The sequence below is a fragment of the Ciconia boyciana genome, chromosome 2 (assembly GCF_034638445.1).
Source record: "Ciconia boyciana chromosome 2, ASM3463844v1, whole genome shotgun sequence".
Classification (NCBI taxonomy): Eukaryota; Metazoa; Chordata; class Aves; order Ciconiiformes; family Ciconiidae; genus Ciconia; species Ciconia boyciana.
The window spans coordinates 124,550,492-124,568,426 of NC_132935.1; the positions used below are offsets into that span (position 1 = coordinate 124,550,492).

The 17,935-nt window shown below is 38.1% G+C and overlaps 1 protein-coding gene and 1 long non-coding RNA gene across 2 annotated transcripts in view; both read right to left on the reverse strand.

Annotated features, from left to right (window-relative positions):
* CMC1 (C-X9-C motif containing 1) overlaps positions 1 to 17,935 on the reverse strand; it is a 49,751-nt gene that overhangs the window by 16,430 nt on the left and 15,386 nt on the right. The window lies entirely within an intron of this gene.
* Positions 584 to 9,952, reverse strand: LOC140648242 (uncharacterized). Its single transcript, XR_012041153.1, has 3 exons — positions 9,819 to 9,952; positions 1,412 to 1,503; positions 584 to 747 (listed from the first exon to the last, which is right to left on the reverse strand). It is a non-coding gene; the product is annotated as an uncharacterized lncRNA (long non-coding RNA).

Below are 17,935 nucleotides of genomic sequence, written 5' to 3' on the forward strand. Positions count from 1 at the left end.
CAGAAATATAGTACACTGTCACATTTACAAAGTTCCAGCAACCCAGCTATTTAAGAACTGAGAGACAAGTCCTCCCGCCCCTGACTAAGCAAGACACACAGACCACAGCAGTATGAAGAGGAGGGTTATGTCCTCAGAAGACGGGAGAAATAGCAAAGGCACAACTATTATGTATAAGGCTTTGCAGTGACTGTACTTTGTCAGGCAAGGCAGATTTAAGTGCTCAAAGATGACAATCTGCTGGGCTATTCAGGCAGATTTGTCAAGAAAAGCAGACCTTCTTTTCTTCCCATTGAAATGACAAAAAAAAATCCTTTTAAGCAAAGTAAACACATTGCTTTTAAACAGTTTACTTGGGTAAATCATGATTTGTCAACTAAAGATACTTGCTTTAGGAATGTTCTTGTCAAGTACAAGCACTGCCTTCTATATAAGGTTCCAGGTAAAACACACCCAACGAGCACAGCCACCTAGTTAAACTGCACTGGTTTTAAACAACTGCTTCCTTTAAGACTGACTTGATCTAATTTTCCTCCCACCCTGCAGTAAGTATCCCTGACATGAAGCATTACCATACCAGGCGCTGGAAGAGGCAGAACTGGAACAAACGCAAGTTCCCCCATGGCTACTGTCTGTCACTGCCTCCTTCTATATAAACAAGCGCATCCAACTTGAGCTACGCAGAGCAGCCTCGCTGCTGCTTATCCTCCCACCTCCTTCGGGAGCTGCTGAGCCGCTCAGGGACAGCTGAGAAGTTAGCATAACAGATGATTAAAAGAAACAACATCCCCCTCCCTCTGTCCCATAGTGACTGACTCCTTAGCTGAACTCCAAAGTTAAAAAAAAAAAAAAAAATTATAAAAGACAAGAGATTCACTGAGTGGCAGAAATAGCAGTAATGTCCTTCTACCACACGGTGGAGATAGAGCAGGTCATTTAGGGAACTCTTGAAGAAGCAATCGCACTGCTATTCCACCATGACACCAGCTCTAATTTACAGCATGTTGCTTCGAGGATATTTCTTCCCCCTCAGTTCAATTTACCGTATTTCCAAAAGTATAATTTTGACTCAAAGTTCCAATACCGAAGGTATTATTACTAATTATTATTATCATCATTATTATTATTATTCTTTCTCCCTCCTCTGAATGAAACAAAATATCCTCTAAGCAAAAGTGAAATGTATTTCAGGGTTCCAGCTGGAGGGTGAGGGTGGGATGGGGCGTGCAGAATAGGGTCAAAATTTCAGGCCTTCTGGGCACTCCAACAAGGATAATTGATAACTAAAGATTAATACACTTATGCTCTTCTAAAAGAAGAGGAAGTGACTTTCCTTCCAGGTCACAATTCATCCTATATTCCTTTCCAACCATCATTCCAACATCTCCAAAACAGGCTGCCATGTACTTACCTTGGTTTGCAGTATATGTTTAGTTTCTCTCTTTTTTCAGAAATTACTAGCCTTCAGCATATGCCGGTCTGGAGGTGCGGGAGGAATGCCTGCTGAATGAGGTATTACTCAGTGTTTGTAAGGATGACAGAACCAGAAGTGTAATTTTTCAGAAACAAAACAAAAAAAACCCAAACAACTTGTGCTGTGTCTATATTCTGAACTGTATACTGAAGAGTAACTCGACACTTTGCAATGGTGGCCACAGCGTGATAAAATATGTGCAATTACTTTTTCAAAAGAGTGCATCATTGACTATGTAGGCAGTCAGAATTTCGGACTTCCCTATTCATTTCATGCTTTTGACGAGATGAGTTTTAACGATGTGACAAGAAAGGACACTACCAAAGCTTAGCAATATCTGGAAATTTGGTAGTAACTGTGTAACATTTATTTTCCGTCTTCTGTAAATCACTACTTGTTTTAACTAAACAACTGTGATAACCAGATAGCTAAAAAGGCCTGAATACCAGACAGCAAATAATCCAGCCACACTCTTCCTGTGTCTTTGAAACTGTTGCACAAAAGCTTTTTCAAACAACAAAGCACTACAATTCAGTATTTTGTTCAGGTCCTGGAAAACTCTCCATGAGCTGTGAGCACTGCATGCTGCTCTGCAGAAACAGGGTGATTACAATTCTCCCCTTGATCAGGAACTCCCCCAGGCCACACACCCTCCCTTGAGCTAGTAATACACGCTTTCTTCAAACTCTTCAGAGACATTAAACTGAACAGATGAGGCCAGTGCCATTCAGAACAATGCAAGAACGGCAGCTTACTACAGCCGTACTTACAGAGTGGTTCCATTCTGGACCAAAGGTTTGCATAAAGACAGCAATCAGTTCAGGTGCTTCTAGTCACGGAGGGAAACTGATCATGGAAGGAAGGAAAAAAATCCCCAAAACAACCAACCCACCCTCCCCTCTAACCTACCATGTCTTTTGGTCCGATAACAGAGCTTCCAGGAATCATTTACCACTCAGGCAGACTGGGCATGGACATCAAGCACCAGGGAGCAGGATAAGGCAAGACTGATGACATAAGAGCTCTGCTGACAAAGTCATTTGTTTTGACAAGGAAGCACCAGGCTGAAGCCGTGATGTCATGCCCAAGCATACAGCAGGTACAACCAAGCAGATGCTTCTGTGACACTACTGGCTGTTGGAACCAAAGAGTACCAGGCCAAAGAATTCTACGTGTATAAGGGGTTCTATTAATAAACCTGATTATATAGAGAAATTAAGGTATGTGGTCATTTCTCCATAGCAAAGGTTGTAATTTTTAAGACAGTAAAATGAAATACTTGTAGACAGAGGATTCACAAACAAGCCTTTGACAAAGCCACGAAGCAAAACAAAATGCACCAGGAACTCTTTGTCAGCTATGAAAGTCCCTAAAAAAGAGGAACTCTTCTTCACTGTAAGGCTTAATGGGCAAATGGCATAAAAATCTGTATAATACCATGGACTTCACTGGCACTAATCCAGAGTTAGTTTGGTAATGAAGCCTCGGGGACAGCGCTCTAACTTCTGACAGTCAACTACACTGTGTTCCTCAAGCTGTATGCACACATGTACTCAAGTTGGGCAGGAGGTGCTTGTTTAACCGCATCTGTTCTGCCTGCTCCAAGTATCTTGTTTCTGATGCAAAAAGACTTGAGAGTAATACAGTCTCAACACTGTTATGAAAGAAACAGCAAAAATAATCACATACATGTGGTTTCCATATTTAGAAAAACAACTGCACTTTAAAGAATTTATTTCTTTAAAGAATTTATTTCTTTATTTCTGCTACAAAACCATTGGCAAAGGAGACATTAAAAGTTTAGACAAGGAGAAATATATATGTGGCTTTAGTTTAGAAGCCATTTTAGTCACACTTCTTCCCATAGCATGAGGATACTTCTTATGAAATATCCTATGCCACCCAAACAAACAAGAACTACTCAGTTTTTGTCAACTGGTTTCTAAACAAGAGACAAAGTCCATTTCTAACAAGCTCAGTCACAGTATCCATAAACAGGGCTCAAGCTGCTGTAAGGGAAGATGTGACAGAAGAGCCCTGCACATTTGCCAGTGGCAGCTGAGGACGCTAAGAATTCAAAGCAGCATTCAGTGGCCAGGACACACACAGAAACTGACTGAGGGTCTTAATGCTGCCATTACCGTGGCCTTCTCAGCAGCACCCTTACATCCCCATGTAACCTTTTGTATTTCATGTCTACTTAGGACTGAAAGCTCTTTGGTGTGTATCCCGACTTCTATGTAAGGACCATTCCTGGTTGGGACCTCTCAGTGCTATGACTGGATGACCGTGAGTACCTTTTCCACTGGTAGACTGAAATTACAAGAACATAATCTGGCTAAAAATCTTTCCTCCATTTTCTGGGTTCTGAATTAAATGAGCTTTACTCACTGAATGCAGATGTACACATGCCTCCACCACCACAGATTTGTCAGTATGTAAGTTTTTCCAAAGACTTCTCTCACCTTTATTCTGAAAGAAAAAAAACCCACCCAAAAGCTAGCATATGCTGTATTAATGTAAAACCCCTAGAGGGCAACTAAGCTTCAATTTCAACCTGCATAAATATTCAGCTCCTTAACTAGTTTACAGATTATGTAAACTATTTCCTTCAACCTTGGGTTTTTTCCCCTCATTTAAAAGAAATGAATCCTTTTCATTCTCAAATCACATTACTGCTGCCTATTTAGTGTAAGTTAATCACCACTCTCCAACCAGAGACTGAGTTCTCAACCCAACAAAGCTCAAATGTGTGCAAAAGAGAACAATAAAGAAAACACATGCAAGGGCCTCATTTAAACAAAGACAGAAAACAAGCATATGAAAGTCTGAAATCACTTTCTTTGCATTAAAGACCTTTAACAATACATCTTGTTTATTATTCAGCTTAGTATTAATTTATTGCATGGCATCTGTTTTCTTGTACAGCAGGCTGGTTGCAAGTCTCAGATTTATGAATTTAAGTTTATACTGTTGGGATTATTTGCCTCTTCTCCCCGACATACTATGATTTCAGCCTTATATATCATAAGTATTTGGGGACAAAAAAAAAGTGATGAATCAGGAAATAAGATGTCAAATTAGTTATGGAAAATAGTTTCATTTATTCTTACAGTCTTCAACTAGACTCCGGGCCTGCTGCTAGTGGTGAAAGAAAAAAAACAGGAAGTAATTGGGGCCATAAAAATAAAAAACGTTTGTTCGATTCCAAGTGTTCTCCCCAAATTTTAAAATTGGTAACTCCAGTGTCCAGCTGAGATTTGTTTGTAATGAAGTAGCAGGCATCAACTGCCTTTCCCCTGCTTTCCACCAAATCTCGGTGGGAGCTGAAAGTCACTTACTATCCTGCCAGCCCACATCTGCACAGAACCTGCAGACACACTGATGTTTAACATTAGAGGAGGCACTAACAAATCAGTGGGAATCCCACGCAATATGGAAGCAACCTGAGATAGGGAGGAAAAAAAACAGCTCAAAGGAATCCTTAGCAAATGCTCACAAAGCCCAAGGGTTTCTACATGGCTTTTGCAGGAGATCAAATACCCTAACAAAAATTCATAGCATAGCCATCCTTGCTTTATGCATACCAATGCAATGCCACATATGTATTTGACCATGATAGTTCTCTTTCATATATGGTCTTATCCTCATTTACATGTGTGAACAGAGACTAAAAATGACTACCAGTGGAATTCACGTTACCTAATTTTCGCCACCTAAAATTTACATGTCTCACCTAAAGCTGATTCTCAAAGTACTTTGCTCTCCTTGCTCCCTTGAAAAGAGAGAGAGAGAGAGAGCGTGCGCACGCAAGGTACTTCCAGAATGCAGTTCGGTCCTACCTAAGAGATTTAAACAGGATGACTGGTTTAGACTAGACATAACTTTCAGATGACTAGAACTGGGACAAAATGTCTCCCATCCTACATGACTTAACAAAAAATCATAAAGGAGGAGTTCAGGGAGCCAACATAAATCTCCAAGGCTAGTGCTCCACTCACAAGGGTCTCCTCTCTGAACATCACAGAACAGTATGAAGTAACTGCTGCCCCACAGGAGCTTTGAAAGACTGCAGAAGGGAGAAGAAGAGGGCTAGACACTGTTTCTTATTCAGATTCATCCCCTCTGATTGCTTGAAATAGAACAAGCTTTAAATGATCATTCTGACTTTTTGCCACAAGTTCAGCCAAGGCTTAGAGACTTGAGCACTGGAGAACTGTTAGTACAAAACCTGCCCAAGTAAAACGTTATTGTGCAATCAGTTAGCGTTTGGACACACAAAACACTGGTTACTACTGTATCTCTTTATACGGATGCCCACAGCACATGGTAGAACCTAAACTTTAGTATACCACCCTTGTAATCAAACTTAAGACACTGACTATATTGTATTAGAAACTAGGGAATTCCACCTGCTTCACATAAAGCAATTATAGTCACTGTTACAATTTACCCTTTAAATGAAATGCGTCTCGGTGGACCTGAAATACGGTAATGCAAACACTAAATTGCCTTTAAGTACTTTTAACACACTCACAGAGGTGGTTTTTTCTCCTCCTTATTAGAGTGGCTGAATTAGCTTTCAGGCAAGTCACGTCACCGCAACTCAAACACTCGGGCAATAGAGATAAGTAACGTCAGGTCTAGAACAAACAGCACTGCACTGAGACCACTGCTTATGCCTCAGAGTGAAAATACTTTTATGAACTACAAGCCCTGCGTAAGACCATGAGATCAGAGTTAGGTTGCACTAACAGAATTGCCTGTGAAATGTTGCATCGGTTTCCTAAGCGAAACTAGTTATCATTTAGAAGAGAACTTCATTCTGCAGTTATGCCAATCCAGCAGTTTTCCACAGAGACTATAATATATTTTTGCATTTAAAAATCCAACATGGAATCCTACCTTTCATTAACAATAGCAGTAATGAGACACTAATTAGATTCAGGTACATAAACGCATATTTGAATATGTAAGTAGTTATCCAGAAGAGAATGGAACTAGCATATTTAACTTAGGCAAAAAAAAAAATTTAATCACATGCCATGTTTTCCTGAATTGATATTTAAACAGCAAGAGCAGAAGAGGAAAAGATGAGACCAGAACTATTCATCTGAATTACTAGTCTGTTGGGAGAATGCAGATAAAGCAACAGTTGTCAACTCTGTTAAATATCTTCCTTCGCAGAAGTGCAAAAATTATTTTTGGGGATTGTAACTTATGTAAGTATTCTCCGCCCAACAATGAATGCTTCTCAAAAGTTTATGCACAGTCAGTAACTAGTATTTACATGAATAAATGTAAATTTTCATAGCAGAGTGAAGAGGACAGATTCTTCAAACAATATTCTGGTTTAAAACTGATGAAGTTTCATAGTTGCTCAACAGATGAAGCATATCAAAATGAACTTACACAATAGCCTTGCTGAAGCAAAAGGATTATTTTCCACACCATTCTCACTCCCCCACAAAGGACTTAAAACTTTCTCAAGCTGTTTTAAATGTATAAAATAAAAAAATTCCATCACCTATACAAGTATATGTTTTTTATTTTCCAACTAGTTAAATCAGGAATAGTTCTCAAAAGTACAAGATGAGGACACCTCTATTACAAAGAGAAAGCTGAAGAACCATTAGTGCTATTACTCAACAGTAATGAAGCATCATTATGGTAATACAATATATTTTAGGTAGGTAATATAAAATATTTTAAACATACGACATTGGATAGACGTCATTGAAGACACCACAGAAGCTCTGAGCTCTGTTAGTACCCTGTTAAAGATGAATTAGTTAGTTAATTACTAATTAATTAGTAATTAAATCTTTGGTTATATAACCCCAAACAGTATACGTTCTTTTATATTCTTCTTTTCATATTCTATGGAAAGCAATGGTAAGTTTCTGTTCATTAACCAGATATGTGTTGAAGCCTACATTAAGGTAATAATGCGGAACAGCGCCTTAAAGTAATATAAGAATGTAAACATTATGGCCTGGCAGAATTTCATCCTGAACTTCCCCACTGGCAGAAGGAATATGCCCATTTGAATCCCTCACAGTCTTGTGTGCTTGCCCTGCTGTACTGGCTCTCACTCAACATGCTATGTTTCTTCAACCATGTTGACTTTTGCTTTCAAACACTTCCCTCACTGAGATGCTCTGTAATATGGAAAGATATGGAAGGGGCATTTCCTGCACACCCAAACTTTGTGTAAGCTGCATTGTTGGGGTAGGAAATGGAATGGCACACAAGACAGGCACCAGCTTCTCCAGGGTACTATTCTATAGCCATACCTAGGATGGGTATCATGGACAAATTAATGCTTGTGCAAAACCTGTAACGCATAGGTTTTCCATATTTAGGAGCTAAATTTCCTCAGCAACATTTACACTATACTTTTGTTATGCTTCTTAAACAATGAACAGAAAGCACACTCTGTAAGTTGGAGAGCTTATTTACATTAAGAAGGAGCATTAAAAAAAACACTCAGAAAACACAAAGCAAAGAAACAAGAGGAGGAAATCAGGACAGATGAGGAATGACAAAGATTATTTACACCAGAAAAAATAAAGAGTACTTTTCATCATCGGCCTTATGAATTATTTTGACTGGGCTGTCAGCTTCACTGTAGAAAATTACCACCCCAAAGGCAGGAAAAAAAGTAATGGGCAACAAAGTATAATACTGGAAGTTGCAGACTGTGGTCACTCTTACTTACTTGGTATAATTTTCTTCAACCTGAAAGCACTAGTTCTCCCTGTAAATTTAAAAGTCATTTTTTACGTTGTTATATTAAGGTTTGGGAGGTTTTTTGTTTTAAATTCGCCATGCTCCTGAAAATGGCTCTGGAATCTCAGGGCCCAACGCCTTCCCTAAGCAATGACAGGGACTCAGGTAGAAATGGTTTTCCAAACAAGCCTTTTATTTTCCCTTTTCTGTTTCCTCTTTTTGCTTTTTTTTTTAGATAAAACAGATTGTCCTATTTCTTCCATTCAAAGTGCTGCTTTTATTCAGACCACTACCAGGAATCCGTCCAATGTCTGAGAACATAAATGGCTTGATATACAAAGAAAAGTTAGTTTAGACATTAAAAAAACTCCCAAACTTAGAAAACAAAAAGCGTTCTTTGAACAGTAAAAAATAACTAAGCATTGGAACAGCCTGTCTATAGAAGCTGCAACATTAACCAGATTACAGGACAAACACAGGCATACCAGATATGGCCACAAGAGAAGATGATGGCCCAAAGTGTCTTCTGAAAGTCCGTTCCAGCCCTGCATTCCTCTTACGCTTGACAAATATGCCCTCCAATGCGGAGGTAATTTTCTAGAGCACTCAGGCTCAACAATCTCTTTACAGAATTGAAGCTAATGCTATTAAAGGCCAGTCTAGATTGCATCAAGAAGTCCTGCTGTCAGCTCTCTCCTATATGCTTCCACATTATACACTTCCTGTACATTTCCCACATATTAAACAATAGCATTCAGAAGTCCTTTTTGCCAACATAAGCTGTGTCTCCATAAAATGACTTTTAAAAGGTTAGATTGACAGTCTACAGCCACAGGTGCGATTACATCTCAAGCCACACCTTTGCAGTGCTTTTTCACCAACTTCATGAGCATCCCATTACAGCAAAGTGTATAGGATATTTCTGTCACCAAGAAATAAAGCAAAACCTTTATCAAGCCTGGTATGCAAGTGTAATGATGACTTTACACACATAAGCAGATCATATGATTTAGTATTTCGAAAAGGACTATTTAAATATCTTTAAAATATGTTGTTGATTTGGAGGCTCGGAGGGCATATTTAGTTTATATGGAAGAGGGGGAAAAAGAAGAATGACTAGATACTTCCTTGAGAGATTCTGGATCACAAGAAGAAAGAAGGCTATAAAGCATAAGACATTGTATGTGATAAAATGCATACAAGGAAAACCTGAACTTGACTATTAGAAGTTAAAAAAGGCATCTCAGACTTAAAGAAACCATTCTTTAAACTCATTATAGGAAAAAGGTAAGAAGGCAGATCCCTTAATACCATAATTGAAGTTCAAAATTCCCTACAACTATTTCAACTCCTTCCCAATACAGTAGATATCAAGAGGAGAATCTGTTCACTCTATCCAAGGGAAATTTTCATCCACTGCTCTGCTACACTATCTTCTTCAAAATTCCTAATGTAAGTTCCTTTCCTACTCATTATCCCATCAAAATGATTACCTTCCATCCCTTACATGATCCCCTTCAAATCCTTTACTAGTATCCCTCTCGAATCTAGAATACAGCAGCTAAATTGTTTTTCTTGCTCCCTGATCATAAATATAAAGCCTCATCCATACCTCCAATGATCTGTACAGCTCTAGTATTCCTTGTCCATTCCCTTTCACATCCTCTGACCAGCTCTGCAGCTCTTGATTCCTCATGCAAAATACTTCTCGCCTTCTGTCGTAAGCTTACACTTCATGTAAGGGTATCTATCCTGATCTTAGGCAGCACTTGTTCCAGGCGCTCTTTTCTGCAAGGTTCCTTTCTTCTGATTTTTGAGGGTGATAAACTGTTAAAAATAAAATTCAGAGGGATGACAATAGAACACAAGTGTTTTATGACCTTTTATTGCTGTAGCCTTTACTCCCTTCTCAAGCATCAGACCTGTAAGTAGAACACTCTTCAGAGCACAGATCTCCCTACTCCTTTTCTATGCAGCACCACAGAGACAACTGTTGGAAAACAATTACAATAGCAACAAAATTAAATTTGGGGGTAGGAAAGAGGGGGGTTATTTTTTGTTGCCATTATTAAAAGGACCTGAACAATAATATACATGAATGTGGTTCTACTCAGCAACAAACAACATTGTTTCTACTTTAAAAAAAAGGTTGTGCATTGTCAGTGTTGTTACCACAGGATCCATTAACTTCTGTATCAAAGAATAAGTGCCAGAGGGACAACTCACTCAATTTAAGCTAAGCAATCTTTAGAACTACTGTTCCAGATGGAAAAAGAAGTTTAAAATGTTTTCATCCCAAAACAGGATGAAAATTTGAGATTTCATTAAACAGACTCTGATGTTTCCAGAACACCAAAAAGCAAGAAGAACATTTAGACCACCACATCTTGTTGGAAGCGTGTTTGTTTGCCAAACTATTTCAACTTTAACTTGCATTCCCTGACAAGGCCTGTGTTTCCAGCCCTTTTTTTTTATTGGCTCTGCTGACTCCTAATATTCCACGCAAAGATATGTACAACAGGTACTCCAGTCTACAGGAAATAATGGAGATCAAAACTACAAGTCTCATAATGCACTGCCTCATAAAATCAAAGCATATTAGATGAACCTGCAACTATTATTCTGATTCCTGTTTAGCTCAGCTGGAATTAATACTTCATTTCCATTTTTGTGATTTGGATGAGCAACTTTCTTTGGCAAATACACGTGCCAACTTCGTGCGTTTTCTAAAGAAAAATGGTGGACAGAATTTTTCCCCTATTACCTTGCCCTGAATATCATACTTTCTTTACAAGGTCAATACACTGCTTGTAGGCTATCTGAAACCTCACTATTTATTGTATTTCTGAATACACAGTAGCTACTTTTTGACCAAACTAAGTTCTATTTTCCACTACTGAACCTAATGGTATCTACACAACACATTCTGACTTCAACACTTGAAAAATAACCTATTTTCTGTGTGAAAGTAACCCCAGGGTAATATTCATAATTCATATACAATATAAATATTTATACACATGCAAAGGGAATATAGCATGACCTCTTAAAAGTATTAGATTTATTTACACAAAGTGCTAACTGTTACTGTTGAATGTAGTATCTAAGAGGGGTTTATAATCCAAAACTGCAAAGCAACTACTTAATACATCTTTAAGGACATGCAGTTAAATTAACAGTTACCATAAGTCACATGCGCTGCCCTTAACAGTGCATTGCTATGTGCAACTATAATATGGGTCATGTAATACTGCAATACTCTAATACATAAGCTACAGTATCTGTAGGTTATCACCACCATCAATGAATGGATACCAAAAAACCCTACAGAACCCCAACTATGCCCTCAATTGCTGGCAGTAAGAATGACTGACACAGAAGTATCAAAACATGTCAACTGGGAAGGAAAACTGAGAATCAGCAAATAGTGTATATAACATCTAGGAAAAGATGCAAACCTAGTCTTGGTAAGAGGCTGCAATAACAGCTACCCTAGCCTCCCCCTTTTGTTGGGAGGAGAACTTGGCTATGTCTCCCCTATCCACTGGCTGCTGCCCTATGGACACTCACCTCACAGACAGTCTCTAAAGACTGATCTAAATACCACGAAATACCTCAAGATCAGTAGCTACAGGCAAGTTTGTATTTCTCTATTTTTACAACTTGCACCAAACTGACCTCACCAGGACCCTAAGACATGGAACCAACTATTCAATCTAACAGTATAGAGTTTACCAGTGGAGAACTGGAAATAATTAAAGCACATAAAAGGCAATCTTAGCTTCAAAAGAGCTAAACACCAGACATAACCCAGACAGATTCAATTCTTCAAAAGTCACAGGATATACATTAATGCTAGCGTCCTTCCTGAAAGAAACAAGTTTTAAGAAAGGATGTCAGAGAGACTTGACACTTTTCTCATCACTGGGTAAGGAACTTCCAGGTGCAGAAGTCACAAGAAGAGACAAGCAATGATCCAGATTTGATGGGGAGTTTGTCAGGGAGTAGTGATATGACTAAAGGGTAGAAACAACTGAGGATTGGATCTGGATCTTGGAACTGAAGAGGATTTGGATCTTAATTGCAAGTCCAACACTTCCAGTGATCCAGGAAATAAAGACAAAGACAATTGGTTTTCTCCTTTCTTTATACCCAGGTATAGTACTTCCATTCTGCAGATGTTAAAACACTATCAATCCACAGTCTGAAAGAATAGTTTTCATCCTAAAACTGGGTCACCAACTCAACACCACAATATAATACTTGTATCTCATCGTAAAAGCTGCAAAAGAAGCAATGCTATTGTTCAATCTTCAGCAGTTAGCGTGGTCAGTGCTCTTGTCATGAGCTACAATATGTACTACAATATTCCAAAACTACCATGTACTACAATAATCCAAAACCATGCAGGTCTCTTCTATTTAAACCAGCATTTGTTAGCATCATGTAATTAATTTATGCTATCTTAATATATTTATGCCAGACAGGGAAAACAATTTGAAATTCAGGATCTTAACCAGAAACCAATAAAATCTCTTGAGAAAACCAAATTGCAAGACTGGACAAAACATAGGTAACCTATCGAGGTTGTCATCTATGAGCTCTGAACTACCAATATCACTTTAATATCTATGCATAAAAATCTCAACCAGGTAAGAGAATCAAAATTAAGACGGTGCTTGTAGGATATGGCAACCTGGCTGAAATTGATATTCATTAGAGTACTCTTTGCATGAATAGGAGCATTTGGACTCTTGTGGTCTTTATCAGAGCCCCAGCTGGTAATGGTTGAAGGTTAATGCCTTACCCCATTCTGTTCAATTTTCTGTCCTAATTAGTCCTCCAAATCTATAGCTGTGAGCACCAAGTGTCTGTGCTCAAAAGAAACTAATTAATGCTAGCAAATTAGATCAAGTCCAAAGATCCAACAGCCAAACTCTTAAATGCTCCTTGTTAATAGGAAGTGTAGCTGTCAATAACTGCTGTTGGTGGCTATAATGAGGCCTCTTTCTTTCATTGAAAGTGATTTCATTTCTCTTTGTCCCTGTAAAAGCTGTTCCATTCCCTAATAAAAAAATAAAAAACCCCACACAACTAAGTTGCAGTGGTAAAGCTAGCAGTCTGACCCATTTCTTGTCATCAGCTGGGTTGAAATGACATGGAGGGGGGAAGAAAAAAAATAAAAAAATCAAATAGGGTAAGTTCCCTCCCCGAACATTTTCTTCAAAGTCTTAACACTAGTTAGAATACTTAAATTTCCATCACCAAGCAACACAATATACTCTCATATTTCTTTTCTATAAAATCCCCTAAATTAGCTGAGAGTAGTTAATGCTGTAAGTATCATTAAAAATAGACCACGAGATCTAGGATCTCATTTCGTCAAATTGTAATTTACATATAGCTGTTCTCTCTGCCCAGTTTGTTGGAGCAAAGCTCAATATACCATAATCCCTCTAGAGATTGTATTAATTCACATAGTTAAATGTGATGAGAGCAAATTTTCATTGGAAATATACAGAGCTGAATCATTTTTCCAAAAGAAAAGCTATTGTGCACAAACAAGAACATAATATAAAAATTCAGCATCTTACTCTTGAGAAACCCTAAGCAGGGAAAAACACCTAGTAATTTATTACCAGTACTAAATACAGCTGTACACTATCAAAACATCTAAAATAATTTAAGTAACTGACAACTGCACAACATGTACAACAGTAATCTCAATAGCTTCATATAGGGTCATGGGGTCACACACCATATGACTATAATGTACTTTAATATTCAGCTAATAAATACAGCAACAGAGGATAACATTCTTCTCCCCTTCTCCACCTGCAGTTTTGTTGCTGGATTGAGCCTGTGTTCTCAAATTATATTAACCTTCCTCTCACGAAAATGAAGTTGCAGGTAATAGGGCAGCATTCTTTTGTCACTCCCATAAAAGAGGGCTATTCTGGTCACAAAATCTATGATTCCTTCCATGTAACCTCTCAGGCTCCCCATCAAACTCTGAACAATATGTACACAAGCACGCTTAAGCAATTTCTCATCACAGCAGCTCAATTTAAAAAAAATTACCAGGAGTTGTCATGTTAACTCATTGATTTTTTTATCAGTTACTTGATCTTTTTGCTTTGGTCAATTAGAAGATCACTGTATTCCCAGACATTCCTAAAATACATGAATTTAGAAAAAAATTATAAGGACTATATTTTCACAATGAGGCAAAGCAGATGAGCGAAGTTCAGTTATAAATGGTGATTTTAGTTCTAATTTGCTTCAAGAAAATAAGACTCATCAAAATTTTTACATGTGAGCTGTCATGTAATTTTCCACCACTATCAGTCCTAGCATCTGCCATTGTCAACCTCAGAACCATGACTGTAGGTACCAACAGGTTAATCCTCCCCCAGCATTCAGCAAGGGTTTGCATCAATTAACAGAACTTGGCCTGCAATACAAAGGAAAGCGAGCAATACCACTGAGTAACATCAAGCTGAAACTTGGTAAGTATTTCACACATTTCATTATCTGCATTTCTGATAAGAAACTATATATAACAAGACTTTTTTTTGAAGAAGGAATATCTAAAGGTGTGCTTGGCCATTTAAATGTGCAGCATCACGTGTAGTTCAATCAGAAATTTATTTGGTTTTATGGGCCTTGATGTGTCAGGTGTAAGGGTCATGGTCTAGAGCAGGTGGCCCCTACGGGGACAGAGATAATGTCAGTGACAGGACTGTTGAGTAACTGCACATTATCAAAACTCTGGTTGACACTGGTCATGCTTTACTGTAGAGAAGCCTGCAGTAGTGTTGCATCCCATCATTTTCACTAAGTATCAACATGAGCCCTGAGGAGGAGAGGGCTAATGGGGAAACTGGAGAACGGGAGGAGGGTGGCTGCTTGGAAATGTCCTTTTCCAGCCACACTTTCCAAACCATTTTTTAAAGCCTGGCCAAGTATCTTAAGAGTTTTTTCAGCAATGTAAATCCAGTTGCCCTCATTACACACTTCCTACAGACAAGAGAACCAACATAACAGTTTGCTCCAGGGAAGGTCCTCAACTCAGCACAGGTGGAAACATCCCCCCGCTTTGGTCTCCCTCCCATTAAAAAAAAGGCAACAGAACAACCTGTTGTCTTGGCCAAATGGATATCTCGCACAGCAAGCTTCAAATGAGCAATGGGCACATTCTTATTTGCAGAGTGACAGGCAGGATCAGGTCTTCAATCATCCAAATTGCTTCCCTTACTTCACTGCCTTCCTAATGGCAGAACCAGGCTGACTTGAACTATCTATCCCTGTATTCACCCTGAAAACTGTGTAGCTCAGTTTCCTACATAAACCCTGGAGCCTTACAAATGAGTCACAATAACACAAGACATCTGCACGTCACTCTTGGTGACCTTTAAAGGCCCAAACCCAGACCATGTATCAGTAGTAGACAACAAAATTCAGAAGAAAAAAGTTTAGAACTAAACCCCCTTGTCTCTGGAGCAAGATTGCTTTTCTCACAGCAAAAAAGGATTGTAGCATTTTGGAAAGTGGGGAGAATTGCTTTATAATACAACAAATAGACAAAACATATACAACAACTATAATACAAAATTATGGTCTCATGACTGACTTAATGACCCCAAAAGTACTTTTTTTTGTGGGGATCTCAACTTAAGAGAACTTCTTCAGAGTCCACAACCTGTCAAAGTTAGTCAGCTGTTTCTGTTTTTATTTTCCAAGCCAAGTAACCCCAAATCAAACTGAACTGAGTGTACAATCCTTAAAGTACTACTGTTTGTGTATTTCTGTCCTCAATGGTTCTTCTCCACCTAAACCCATCAAGTTAAAAATTTCAGAATCGGTAACTCTGAACAGCAGAATAAGTGCTTTTAAGAAATGGAACAAACATTCCTGTAGATATGATCAAGATCAACAAAAGCTCTTGCAGGTTTTTTAGTGCATGTCCCTTGTTCAAGAGCACAGAGGAGTCATGGAAAGCACAGCATGACCAGATGAAACTACAGAAGTTTTGATAAGCTAAAGATAACCCTTCTGATGAAAAATGCTAACTTCAGGTTCCTGAAATTTGCTAGGATTTTGCTTTAAAGAACTTTACTCAAGTGCAAATTTTTTAACTGGAAGTTAAAGCCAAAAACTTCACAATTTTAAAGGAAAACAGTTCACTTAAGAAATTATTTCATAAAAGCAATGGATGAGGCAACAGCAAATAAACGCTCCTTTTAGCTACTTCAGTTTGGAAGCACATATTTTTATATGCCAAGGACACATTGATGTAGAAATACATAGATTTAATATAATTTCGGACAAACTCATGGTACAGTTTGTACAAATACAGTGAAAAGTTCCTGTATGATAATGTTGTTGGGTTTTTTTGTTTGCTTGGTTTTTACAACACTTTTGATACTCCTATGATAGCTCACAATTTCACATACATACAGTGCATGGATATTAACACAGTAAAGCATATTTACATAATGTTAATGGAAAACTGACTAGTGTTTTGCAGAAAGCATGTTTACCCTCTTAACAAAATTACAAATATATCCATTTTCACTGAAAAAGTACTTGAAAATCTTACACACACAGGAATTATTCTGCAACTAAGATGTACTAAATTCTTGAGAAACATACAGCACACACAAGAACTATACCGGAACAATCTGAAAAACGTTAAAAGTAAATTTAAATAATCTAAGTAAAATGAAGTATGACCAGACAGAATACTTACTGGTTCTTAAAAATTACCAGATGGACACATTTTCATGGCTATTTCATCCTTAAGCTACTCTGGTACACTAACACCCGAGCACAGCACTGGGTCACCCATGTAACCATGCTAGGGTAGCAGGACCACCTCTTGAGTTAACAAAACCTTTATTTTTTATTTATTTTTTAACCCTTAGGGTTTCTTTTCCCTGGATGACTCTTGAACACGTGCTGGACAGGCTGTCACTACTTGCATTATTAGCTCTGATAAGCACACAGCTCTAGGTGGTATAGCTGCAGGCTAAGGTAACGGACTGTATACAGATGGACCCCCGTGCTCACGCAGAGCACTATTGAATGTATAGGGGCTCCCCATAGGGACAGATATGAACCTAGCATGATCAAGTAAATTGTAAAAGGCCCATACTTGTAGAATAGCTTTGTTTCCTATATTACCAATGCATTTACCACAATTTCCTAAAGACTAAATGAAACAAAGGTATATTAATAGGAGTTGTTCAAATAAAATTAACATAAAGCAGAAAAATCCTATACTGAGAGCAAGTTAAATGAGTAGGTATGCCACTTAATGTAAACAGCACAATTTCATGCACATGTGTGCACTCTGTAGCACACAAACTGGATTGCAGGAGTTTTGATTACTTAATTACACAGCTTATGTTCATAGCTTATAATTGTTTACAGCATAAAAACCATAGCCTATTTACTCTGATTAACACCTATCCCTCTGTACTAACAAGACAAATTTATTCCAGGAATAATTTCACAATGGATTTAAGAGATGATAAATTCTCCTGTTCACAAAACTGCTTAAGCTTCATTTCCCATGGTTTGGTGTCTCAAATAGCTGAACTGATGCTATCACCTTTTTTTGAACAGGGATATGAATGTGGGGTTTGTTTGTCTATTTGACCATAAAAATTGCATCAGAAATATTCAGTTTCCACCTCTAACTTCCAGACAATTTGATCAAAGTTT